Source organism: Aotus nancymaae, unplaced genomic scaffold (genome assembly GCF_030222135.1).
Source record: "Aotus nancymaae isolate 86718 unplaced genomic scaffold, 86718_ANA_hifiasm-v0.15.2.pri h1tg000108l, whole genome shotgun sequence".
NCBI classification, from domain to species: domain Eukaryota; kingdom Metazoa; phylum Chordata; class Mammalia; order Primates; family Aotidae; genus Aotus; species Aotus nancymaae.
The window spans coordinates 25,068,228-25,081,897 of NW_026988523.1; the positions used below are offsets into that span (position 1 = coordinate 25,068,228).

Genomic DNA, 13,670 nt, shown 5'->3' on the forward strand with positions numbered 1-13,670 from the left:
GCAGATAAAGAAAATGAGATGTATTTTCTTTATGTACATAAAAAATGTAAATAATTCAGCCACAAAAAGAATAAAATATGGTCATTTGAGGCAACATTAAGGGAACTGGATGACATTATATTAAGTGAAATAAGCCAGGCAGGAAAAGACAAATATTGGATGTTCTCATTTGTATGAAATCTGAAACAGTTGATCTTGTGGAGGTAAAGAAGTAGAGAGTAGAATGATAGCTATCAGAGTCTGGGAAGCATAGGGGCATGAAAAAAGAATGTGAGAATTTTGTTTAAGCAGGTAGACTAAAAAGAATAAGTTCTAGTGTTGAATAGCACAACAGGGCAACTATAGTTAACAATAATTTATTGTATATTTCACAATAGTGAGAAAAGAAGACTTGGAACGCTGTCAACAGAAATAAATGATGAATGTTTGAGATAATCGTTTTAACAGTTACCCTGATTAAATTATTATGCATTGTATGCATGTTTTAAAATATTAGTCTCTCCATAAATATGTGGAATTTTTACATGTAAATAAAAGTTTAGTGAAAATTGTTGTTATAAAAATGCCACTACTGACCTTCAGATTAAGTCATGGACCTTGAATTTTCTTTTCTAAGGAAGGGACTAGATGTATGATGATATGTTCACACATTTTCATTCAAGTCTTACTGAGATCAAGGACATATTTTTTATGAATTTACTTGTTACACTGAACCATTTCTTGGATGTATTTTCCTGATATTATCTGAAAACATCTTGTTGCATATGTATTTGGGTACATTTATTCATTTAATCTCTGTGATATGTCTGCATTTGTTTTTGTTTACCACTAGAAGTTGCTTGTTTACACGTAAGGCTAAAATGAACATACATGCTTCTTTGATTTCCATTTTGAAATAATTTAACCATCGCTGATATAGCATCACTAGATATAGCAGGAAAGAAGTGTGATGAGTACAATATTTATTCAGTAGCACTAAAAGAAAACTCAAAGATTGAATTAGTGAAATGACAGTGGCTATTTTTAGCATGAGTTAACTTTATAGGATGCTCCAAATTACAAAGAGTAGCTGTTTAAAATCACATTTATCTTTCAGTTTGTCTTATTCTGCTAATTTTAGGTAAGTAAAATACTTGTTTAATTTTTGATTCAAAATAACAATTGATTCTTCTTGTTAGAACTAGCTTCTCATTTATTAGAAACTTTATTAGAAAGTTTTCAACAGCATTACAAAATTGGTCCATAGATACATGTATGAGATGCCAAATATTTAATTTGTTAAAGCTCACAGAATCATGGAAGTTTTATAACTGGACAGGGCATTTGACACCAAAGCCATACTCTTCATTTTTTATAAAGAGTTGAAGACCTGTGCAAACCAGCTAATGATGAAACTAGCTACTACGGAGAAATGTGCATTAATTTAAAAACTTTTCAGCATAGGCTTATTAATTCTGTACAAATCATCAGGGTAGAATACCTGTAAAAGTTTTAACAACTTTTTTTTATCAGCATACATTCTTAAAATAAAATTAATATTTAATTAACAAACTTTAGCAGTTCAGAATATAAATGAAACTTTATATTTAAATAATTCAGTTTTCATTTCTTAGCATTTTAGGCTTCATTGAAGCAGAACAGTGAAAGAATTTTCTATATTTATGGTGTGTGCTTTTCTGTCCCCAGGTTGTGTTTGCTTCTGCTCTGAATTTCCACATTTTTGTTTGTCTTAAATCTATTCTTTTAATACTCATTTAACATATTGAACCTAATGATGGAGGCACACGGATCTATACTTGAGTAAAGACAATGGAATGGAGCTCATAGCTGAAATTTAATTTTATTCCAATCATTTTACAGACAAAGCAGTAAAACTTCCAAGTAAATATAAAAGTTGGCAAACATACCTATTTAAAACATGCGCTTGTATCTATCATGCCAAGAGATGCTTTTTCTTTTAGAATTAAATTTTTAATTAACTATCATGTATTATATAAAAATAGAGATTAAAAAATGACATGGAAGCTCCTTTTCTAGTTCTTTGACACTGTTATTTTGATACTTACATAAACTTTATTCTTAGTTTTGAATACTTAACAATTTACAATTCTGTTTGAATTTGGAGAGATATTTTTATAAGTCCATTTAATTTTGGCTAAGTACATACTATATTTTTTCAAGTATTCCTGATCAAATTTTATTTAAAAATGAAATGAACTGATGATTTATTCTCTATGATGTATCATGCTTAGGCGGAGAATGTACTACTGGAGTAGTGTTTCTACAGAAACAGTATCATATATTCACAAGGACTGATTATTACAAGTGATAGAAGGCAACAATGGCTTAATTGTTTCAAAGTACACTTGTTTTTCTTCCTAGAATGTGATTTCAATAACTGTTTTAAGGAATATCTTTTCATAATCTCACAGACTTTTTCAAGTCTGATTAAATAGATTAAATCTGTCCACTTCCAGTCATTGATGGATGGGTTTTTTTTTTGTGTGTGTGTGTGTGTGTGTGTATGTGTGTGTGTGTGTTTAAGAGTTGTACACATGAGGAGACTTAATGTGTTTTTCAACTTTATTACTTTTCTAAATTTAGTTTTCTGCATTTATAACTTTTAAGCTATTTTACTGGATTAATTTAAATTTAGATTGTTAAAATAAATTCAGGTTATTAATTTATAAATACAAGAATTATGCAGGATTGTCCTTAATTGTATATATTGCCTCTTTTCTACTTGTTGTAATTCTACTTATTTCTAATTTTACTTATTTGGATATTGTCTTGATTATATTTTTTCAGAAGTTTATTTTATCTTTAATCTTGAAAATATATGCCATATTTTAAAGGAGACATAGTGTGAATGGTGAAAAAAAGAAATATTGTTCCATATAATTTTGTGATTTTGACATCTGAAACTATTAAATGTAAAATTTCATTTGAGTTATAACTGTATTTCAAATATTAATGTATGCTGAATTCTTTCTTTTCTTTGAAAAGATTCCATCATATTTGATACACTTTGATAGGCTGTTTACTGAGTTTTTTACTTTTGCCATCAGTGAACACAGCAGCTCTTTCTGATATATAAAATCACAACACAGCAGTTTGGGACAGCGAAGGAAATCTACCGTAGTTAAATGAAGCCATGTAGGGGTTTGGGTAGACTGCCTTCCGTTACCAAGGTGGAATTTTGCCAGCCTGGCAACCCTAATGTCTGTAATCCTGAAAATTCTCTGTGATCTGGAATTGACTCAATTGGTTGCCTCGAGTTTCCCCTCTTTAAACTTGCTTATTCATTTCTAAGATGCCATATTATGACGTTCAAAATTATTCAGAATAAGTATACTTTTTGTTCTCACAAAGTATTTGCTACAGAAATCCAAAGCAAATAATGGAGGAATGAGGTATTATTTTTCAATTTCTAAAGCAGTTCTTCAGGTGAAAATATAACTTGGTGGTTTGAGTCATATTTACCACAAGCTAACAGGACATTTTAGAATATATAAACTTTTTTTTTTTTCAAATGTGTGAATACTTTCAAATACTTTCAGAGCAGTAATTTAAATGACATTGATGCTGTTAAAGTACAAAAACTGTGACTCAGTAGATCACAAAGTGCCGCGGCAGCATTTTCTTCCTGCACGGCTCGTGATAGCAAATAGATGTGCAGATATTTTATTTTGGAGTAGAAATGGCTGCCAACTTAAAAAAAATCTCATTTCACTGTTGGAGAATTAAATATGCTGGGGGCTCTTGTTAGAATAATAGCTAGAAAATATTAACGAATTACAATTTTGATATAATGTCATAAATAGGCTACTCTTGGTCCACTTTTAACAGAGTACCATTTCCCTCTTATTGACAAGGAGCGGCGAGCAACTTCTCAATAGACAGGCACAGTCTTAAATGTTTATAACTTATATTCTAATGAGAAAAGATGAATTATGGTAGAAGTAAAAGTGAGGTTACACAACAAGGAAATTATGACTAAATTTCCATATTAATCAGGAAATTCTGAGTTGTTGCGTACCCTTGAATTTTTTATTTGTCCCCAGTTCTTTCTGGGTTCAATTCTTGTTTTAGTTAGCTAGTCAGCTTTATTCTTTCTACTCTCAAGTCTTTGCAAAGGGAATAACAGCAGTAGTGATATAATGCAGAGGATTTCAAACTCTCATTCAAGCAAGAGAAACCTTTTTTCTCCCCTAAATGAAGCTTATTTAAAATGTGATATAAACCACAGTGAAATAAGAACCGAAATCATCCTCTGCTTAGCCTTCCTTCCCTATCTCCTTTCAGCAGCCTTTTATGAACCCTGAGAAGGGAATCAGTTGTCCCTAGTTATCAAGAAAACACTGTATTTTGGTTTATTTTAAAGCAGAATCCTTTCCTGCAGCTAATTGCAGTACTTAAATATACTTTTGAAAAGATTTACACATTACCCTTTATTCACGTAGATGATGTGTTGGGAGAGGGTCATACTTTGTAAAATATAGTGTGGCCCCGTAGCTAAATGGATATAACACATTTTATATGGAATTTATTTACACCATACCAACTGGCTCTTTGGAAATGTCTGCCTTAGGGTAAATATAAACAGAGAATTTAAATGCCATTTTAGTCTGCACTTCACCTTTACTATTAGAGATTTCTAGTTATGACAAATAGAAGCACCTTGCTAGGTCAGATTGATTGACAGTTGGAGACATAACTACTTACAACTGTGTCATCCATATATTCCTCTCTAATGCGTAGTATGATGATAACCCACTTAAAACCATCTTATTCCATTTAACCACTGGAAGTGAGCTTCAGTATGCATTCTACTTTTCATGATTTAAATCAATTGTATATACCATCATTAAAGAGCATATTTTAATTTTTAGACAGTGAAACATGTTGCTATGATAATGTGTTGTTGAAATAGATTTGCGGTAAAAAAATCAAAATCAGAATTAATAAATAAAATTGCATCAAGGTTTCAAAGTCTAAAATGACATTTTCATTTAGCATTGTGATGCAATCTTGGGGTTTGATATTAGCTCATGCATGTTTTCTATTTAGAAATATGGAATAGGAGACAAATTTAATAAAGCAATGACCCTAGAATCAAATCCTTTGATGAATGGCATTTGAAATTTATTACATGCTCCCTCTATTTCTTGATCCATATCCACTTCTCTCCTGCCATTTTTAGAGTGATTTCCCCATTTATAGAACAAATAGAACAGATTTGATTTGGCTTTCTCCTATGTTAAGTGATTTTATTTCAAGACTGATGAGATGTCACTAATCATCAGAGAAATGTAAATCAACACAACAATGAGGTGCTGTCTTACACCTGTCAGAATGGCCATTATTAAAATGTTAAAAAAAAAAAAAACAGATGCTGGTGAGGCTGTGGAGAAAAGAGAATGCTTATATACTGTTGATGGGAATGCAAATTAGTTCAGCCACTGTGGAAAGCAGTTTGGAGATTTCTCAAAGAACTAAAAGTTGAACTGCCATTTGACTCAGCCATTCCATTACTGGATTCATACCCCAAAGAAACAAAGCATTGTACGCAAAAGACATAGGCATTTGTATATTTATTATAGCACTAGTCAAAATACCAAAGACATGAAATCGGGGTACCTAGGTACCCATCAGCAGTGGACTGGATTAAGAAAATGTAGTACATATACACTATGGAGTAGTATTCAGTCATAAAAAAGGACAAAATCCTGTCCTTTGCAGCAACATGGATTCAGCTGGAAGCCATTATCCTAAGCAAGGTGAGACATTGATATCACACAGCATAGCCAGTCAATAAGCCTGTACGTGTGCCCCTTGAATTTAAAATAAAAGTTTTAAGAAAAATTGTTTTCTTCCCTTGCATGTTGAGAAAGAACTCCTGTCTGCCTTACATTTAGAGAAGATTGTAAACCCCTAGTGGAAATAAAGCCTTCTGTGTATTAATCATCTCAAATATCTAATAAAGTGACACATATATAAACTCTAAAGACAGATGAGTTTCTGACAATTTATTCTTAGCTTGAATGGTTTCATTAATTATATATCCAACATTCAAAGGAAGATATGATAATCTGGGAAAACAACATGATATTTCTTTTAAAAACTCATCTCAATACTTAACCTGGCAGGGGAGATACCATGATCACAAAGGTGGTTTTCCCAGGGCGAGGCTTATCCATTGCACTCTGAATGTGCTGAACCCTGCGGTTTCCCCAAATGTGGGAAACTTGACTGCATAATTTGAGGTAGTGGAGGACAGCGTTCGTGCTAAAAAAAAAAATTCATCTAAATGTTTGGTCCAATGAAAAACATGTCATCAGCTTCATTGAGAGTAACCTCATTCTTATAATAATGATATAGACTATAGTGTACCACCTTCTCTAGTCTGGTAATTTTAATTGAAATAGAAATTCTGTGGTAGTATACTCATTTTTTTACATTAGATTTTAATGTAATATAATTTCCGTGTAACACTAAATCCATTATTGGTAATTCTGATGTTTTATGATAAGGATTTTGGCTTATATTAGTATGTTTGATATGTACTTCATGTGGAAAATACTTATTTTTCTTAAATTTGAATTACATTTAGTTACACAATATCATCAGAAATTTAGGTAAGCTTATTAAACGTTTTAATGTAGAATATTTGTTGTTTTCTTATAATTTAAGTTTCAAAAGAAAGGCAGGTTCAAAGAATACAGAGACATTATTAGTTTTATTTTTTACATGAAGGAGATTTCTTGGAGTTTCCTCTGTTTTTGGAGTTGCCAAGTTTTCCTTTTCTAAAAATTGACCAAGATCTATCTTATGTAAGTTACATTTGGAAGATTGGAAATATGAGGATCTGTTTAGTCCTTTTGGTTGGTTTGGTTTTTACTTTGCCATTCAATAAATTGAGAACTCACCACGTTTCAGGGCCTAATTTTGTCCAAGTAAATGTATTAAAGCCGCTGCTAGAGAGACTGGCGGATGTGAACACTTGATTGAGCCTGTGGGGAACATCTCCCTGCTGAGCTTTTATAGAAGAACAACTGTTTAAAGAAGAATGGAAAGTAGAACAGACACAAAGTTAAAAGACAAATGTGCAGACTCTTGCTTTTAATGGTATTCAAGGGTTTAGCAAGCCATTAACTTTAGTGCTGTGGAATTGCTGAAAGTAAGATTTAAAAATAAAAACTTGTGGTTATCTAGGGACTAAGTTACTGAGGGATCCAGAAAGACAGTTTGCTATTGGAGGGGACCTCCAAGCATGGAAGGTCAGAGTCAAGTGAAAAGAAATACGGAAATGGTAATTTATTCCCCTTGTAAAACAAGTGACAAACAATGAGAATAAGTAGGTTGATAAATCACTGGTGTTTAAATATTTAAGAAGACGCATTGTCAATCTTGATAGCCATCTCAAATTTTCTTTTATTTAATAAAGAAGATTGTCTTCATAGAAATAAACTATAAGCAGTTATTAAAAGTGAAAAATTGTCAACATTATTGGCGATTTGATTATCAATCACAGGGGGAAATGCCCCATGAAATACCATATATATTATCCTGCAAAGTACCTATTTCTGGTACACTCTACATCATGAAGGATGACCAAGCTTCGTGTGTAATTCATCAGTACCTTCTATTTCTTACCTTATCTTTCATTCTCCATCTCTCCCTTGTAAATTTTCAAGCAGCACGTTGAGCCAGAAATCTTGTTCTTTTGAAAATGAGACATCTAATTCTAATGCTAGGGTTGTGATCAAATTTTCTACTTCTCAGGTATGCCCTTAGTATTTTTAATTTTAAAAACATGGAAAGAGATCTGGTTTTTCTTTAATAAAAATTAAATTTAAGTCTGCTATTCATAAAGTACAGGAAGAAATCATATCCAGGTTTCATTAATAAGTGATGAAGATGACTTATTATAACTCTTTGCTTGTAATTCTTCTTCGTGTAAAAAAAATTAACTTGAAGTCAAGTTATCTGCAAGAATTCAATGCTCCTTACTGTTGTACTGATTTGAAGTTGAGTCCTGGATTGAAGCCACTGATTAAAAAGCTGTTGTACATAGTTCATGATGGAACGGTGTACTGCAGACAATATGGAAACTTGTATCCAATCATGAAGGTGAATGTGAAGTCATGGGACCGAAATGAAGAAAATAGACTTAATTCCTGCTAGGTGTCCGATATATTTATAAACACTAACACTTAATCCTAATTAAATGCTTATCAAACACTAAGAACACAATATCATCTGTGACTCATATAACCTGAAAGTATGTATTCTGGAATCAGACTGACTACTTCAGTTTGAATCTATTCTATCATAGTAGTTATGTGAGGTTGAGCAAAATACTTATTCTTATGTTCCTATTTCCTCCTTTGTGAAATAGTAACTATAAGGTTTATATATGTTGAAGGAGTTAATATTTGTAGGGCTTTTAGAAGAATGCCAAACTAATAACTGATAAGCAGGTGTCTGTTACTATTATAAATAGAGGATACAGATCCAATATCACAGAGCACTGCCTCATATCTTATTACTTTAAAAAGATGCTCGCACTGCATGGTATCTCCCCTCAGCAGTGTTTTCCTGCAAGGGTGTTCAGAGGCCAGTGCTATAGAGATTCAGTATCTGGCATCATTGGTTTTCTTGGCTTTGTGCTTGTTTAACCTGGTATTTCTATTGATACAGTATTTTAAAAAAAGATGCTATCCAAGCATATTTTTGAAAGCAAATGTAGTTAATTTAGGACTAATGAGAATCAATAAAATATTTGTTTTGAGTAAGATGATATTTGTAAAACTGTTTTCAGCATTACAAATTAATGTATTTGTGATTAACCTGATTATCAGTTACAGCAAGGCATCATATTGATGAAACACCAAAACAACTGACTTTTCAATTGCATTCTTATATGGTATTTAGTTTGTTGCATGGTATGCTGAGTTTCAGGATATTCAGATCCCTGAAAGGGAGAGGGAACTGGGCAGCTTTGCCATATCATTGTTTTCCAGGTATTCTGACTTTGTGCAGATAAAACCCAGGAAGTCACATTAGTAAACATTTCTAAAGATTGAATGAATATCAATGGAGTAGAACGTGAAAATAAAAAAAAAAAAACTATATGAGAAGAGATTGTAGGTGAATTTTAGAAAGTCTTAAGGCAATAATGCTGATTAACTTAAACATTAACATATAGCGAGGAATATACCATGGAATAGGTCCAAATAATAAAGCCATATTTATATATCCAGTGGAACAGTCGCCATTTTATAAGTAGTTTCAATTCTGTAAGAAATGTGATATATTCTACAATGAAATCTTCTTGAATAGTCAATATTTAATTTCTGTTTTGTTAAACTACTCCCTGATAGCATTAGAAATATTTATTTTCATACATCAGGTTTATGTCTTTTTATTTGAAGGCAATTCTTATGTTTTGAGACCTATGCATTATTTCTAAAATGGGTCAAGAATGACAACTTCAATTTATTTGAAATATCTTCTACTTTTGACGCTGAATAACTGCTGACATGTGATTTTATAAATAGACTATTTTAAATATGGAAATGTATGGCTTCGTAGTAGTGGTAATGGAATCTTACTGTTTTATAAGCAACTTCTTTTACCATTTATAATGGAATAGTAAGTAAGCAAAGACTTGTTGTTAAATTTCTTCAGTATATCTGATATTTAGCACATTTGAACATTTATAACTTGCTCCTTTAATTATTCTTTAATATTTTACAGATATAGCTTAAGTTTTTAACTACATAAAAAAACATAATTATTTTAATAACAATAATGTATGAATTGTTATTTTTCTTAGCTATATAGTAGAATAAAAAAGAGATGGTTTAAGACCTTTGAAGAAAAATTATATCTAGACTTAATATTCTTTTACTTGTGCACAAGTAATTACATTTATTAAAGTTTTAATTTCAAGCAATATTGCCTAGATAAGATTAAGTAAACATCTCCTTTTAGTATCTGTTTGTATACTAAACATTATTTGCCTTTACTCTTCATGCAATCTGCATTCAATAATGATTACTTTTTTACATTTAATGCTCACTCATATTGTAATAACACTGCATGTAATCCAAAATCATATGTCAAGTTACTAGAAGATGTAAACTTTTTATTTAACACATAAACTAAGCTATACATTCATTTAAATTAACAGAGTTTCAATTTGACGAGGACTGTGTCTTCCATCAAACATTTAAATTAATGTCCCTTGGGATAAACAAGCTTCATCTACCTTGAAGCAGGTAGCTGAACTAGATAAAAGTTTACATATAATTTGTCAAGTCTAATTTAACATTTTTTGTGAATATACAGATAATTATTGATGTATAATTCCTGACATTCTACTTTAAAATTGCTAAAGTGGTTTCTTGTCCATGGAGTTGACGCTTTGTGCTGAGCCCAAGCAAACATGATTCATGTTTATAAATGACATTGGCTTAACTTTTTAACATTTTAAATGTTCAACATTTATAAGGAAAGGAATTATATATTTTACATTTTCTTCTGGAATCTTCATGTTGCTTCTGACACTGACATCATTATTATATAGTCAGGCAGTCTTCAATATCATATATATGTGAGGAAAGAAAGAAAGATAAAACGTGATAAAAAGAGATTCAGAGAGGGGAAGGACCTCTAATAATAATAATAATGAATGTTGGGTATCTCCTCTAGTGATAATAATAATATAGGGGACACACAAATAGAAAAACTAAAAGAACAGATTAGAGGTTAAGTTCCCTGAAGCTGCTCAAGCAGATCAGTTAATACTAATTGAATTTTTCATCCAATACTGATTTTACTTTTATTATCAAGTTATAACTTCAGAGCATCTTTAAAGTAGGTATCTTAATTTTGCTACTTTTAAAAATGTGATCGTTACAGCAATCATTGCAACAATCTTAATCATGTGGTAGTCTAAATAAAATGTTAGAGTAATTTATCATATTTCTCTAGTTATATTATCATAATTTTGCTTTTGTACTGTTAAATCTATAAAGTATGAGTAGTTTAAGTCAACTGACCTGAGAATTTAATCTTCTCTAAGATAAGCAATAGTAGCTTTCAGTTGAGTAATGTGTTTTTGTTGTCACTTTCACGTAATTTTGAATATAAATGGAAAAAGCCATTTGTAATATGTCTGTAGTTGGGCCATTTTTAAATGAAAAAAGTAAATATATTAGTCACAGATAATGTGATTATAACCTAGAAATTAATATAAATTTTCAGGTAGGAGACAGTGACTATTTGTAAATAAAAGAGATGAAGAAATAATATGTTTGGCTCTAATTCTCAGGTGTCGAGGGAGGAACCTGGTGAAAGATAATTGGATCACATGGATGGTTCCCCTCTGCTGTCATGTGATAGTGAGTGAGTTCTCACTAGAACAGATGGTTTTATAAGTGTTTGGCAGTTCCCTTTCACTCTTTTCCTCCCTCCTGCCACCTTGTGAAGAAGGTGCCTAATTCCTCTTTACCTTCTGCCATTATTGTAAGTTTCCTGAGACCTCCTCAGCCATGCCATACTGCGACTCAATTAAACCTCTCTTGTTTATAAATTAACCAGTCTCAGGTGGAATCTTTATAGCAGTTTGAAAACAGACTAACACAGGAAGAAAAAAATGTAAGTCAGAACCTTAGAGAAGAGTTTGCTGTGCATCTAAAATACTTTATTTATTGTTTCCTTTTTTTCCATTTAGTCTATAATGTTTGAAAAGATAAATCAAAATATTCATTGACCCAGACACATAGCCACAAGTATATTTTAGATATTGCAAAAAATTTTATAGATTATAAAGAGCTGGATCTTATGGCCACAGCTTGGTAATGCAGCGCACGTTACAGAATACTGTTACTGCCTGAGACAGCATGTGACAGAACCTAGTGGGGAGAAAGCCCTTATGAAGGAGGTGAAGAATTTACAGAAATCTAGAGTTTGAGTAGCAAAGAAAAGTGACACCATCAAAATTCATTTGACTAGTGATAGTGTTTAGCTATGTCCCCAGCTTAGTCTCATCTTGGATTGTACTCTCATAATTCCCACGTGTTGTGGGAGGGACCTGTTGGGAGATCATTTGAATCATGTGGGTGGTTTCCCCCATACTGTTCTCATGGTAGTGAATAAGTCTCATGAGATCTGATGGTTTTATCAGGGATTTCCGTTTTGCATCTTCCTCATCTTCTCTTGCTACCACCATGTAAGCAGTGCCTTTCACCTCCCAGCATGATTCTGAGGCCTCCCCAGCCCTGTGAAACTGTCAGTCCAGTTAAACCTCTTTTTCTTCCCAGCCTTGGAAATGTCTTTTATCAGGAGGATGAAAATGGATGAATACAGTAAATTTGTACGAGTAAAGTGCAGCATTGCTGAAAAGATACCCAAAAATGTGAAAGCAACTTTGGATAACAGGCAGAGGTTGGAGTAGTTTGGAGGGCTCAGAAGAAGACAGGAAAATCTGGGAAAGGTCAGAACTTCCTAGAGACTTGTTGAATGGATTTGACCATATAAGCCTGACAGCAGTATGGACAATAACATCCAGGCTGAGGTGGTCTCAGATGGAGATGAGGAACTTCTTGGGAACTGGGGCTAAGGTGACTCTTGATATGTTTTAGCAAAGAGACTGATGGCATTTTGCCCCTGGCCTAGAGATATGTGGAACTTTGAACTTGAGAGAGATAATTTAGAGTATCTAGTGGAAGAAATTTCTAAGCAGCAAAGCATTCAAGATGTAACTTGGGTGCTGTTGAAGGCATTCAGATTTATAGGTGAAGCAGAGCATAAAAGTTCAGAAAATTTGCAGTCTGACAATGTGATAGAAAAGAAAAACCCATTTTCTGGGGAGAAATTCAAGCCAACTACAGAAATTTGCATAAGTAATGAGGAGCCAAATGTTAATACCCAAAACAATGGGGAAAATGTTTCCAGGGCATGTCCAAGGGCTTCAAGGCAGCCCCTCCTATCACAGGCCTGGAGGCCCAGGAGAAAACTGTTTTGTAGGCTGGGCCTAGGGACTTGGTGCCATATGTCCCAGCTGCTCCAGCTGTGGCTGAAAGGGGCCAACGTAGAGCCTGGGTTGTGGCTTTGAAGGGTGCAAGCCTCAAGCCATGGCAGCGTCCACATGGTGTTTAGCCTGCCAGTGCACACAAATCCAGAATTGGGATTTGTAACCTCTGCCTAGATTTCAGAAGATGTCTGGAAATGCCTGGATGCTGAGGCAGAAGTTTGCTGCAGGGCAGGGCCCTCATGGAGAACCTCTGCTAGGGCAGTGTGGACAGGAAATGTAGGATTGGAGCCCCACACACAGTCCCTATTGGGGCTCTGCCTAGTGGAGTTGTGAGAAGAGGGCCACCATCCTCCAGATACCAGAATGGTAGATCCACCGATAGCTTGCCCCATTGGCTAGAAAAGCCACAGACACTCAGTGCCAGCCCTTGAAAGCAGCTGGGAGAGTCTGTACCCTTCAAAGCCACAAGGGTGGAGCTGCCCAAGACCATGGGAACCAACATCCTGCATCAGTGTGACCTGGATATGAGACCCGGAGTCAAAGGAGTTCATTTTAGAGCTTTAAAATTTGACTGCTCCACTGGATTTTGGACTTTCATGGGCTCCTTTAACCCCTTTGTTTTGGC

General features: G+C 33.4%; 2 non-coding genes across 2 annotated transcripts; both read left to right on the forward strand.

Annotated features, from left to right (window-relative positions):
* Positions 1–6,133: 6,133 nt before the first annotated feature.
* Positions 6,134–6,293, forward strand: LOC135272407 (U1 spliceosomal RNA). Its single transcript, XR_010340560.1, has one exon. It is a non-coding gene; the product is annotated as a U1 spliceosomal RNA (small nuclear RNA).
* Positions 6,294–8,566: 2,273 nt separating this feature from the next.
* Positions 8,567–8,705, forward strand: LOC135272371 (small nucleolar RNA SNORA8). The gene has a single exon (XR_010340527.1). It is a non-coding gene; the product is annotated as a small nucleolar RNA SNORA8 (small nucleolar RNA).
* The last annotated feature ends 4,965 nt before the right edge of the window (positions 8,706–13,670 follow it).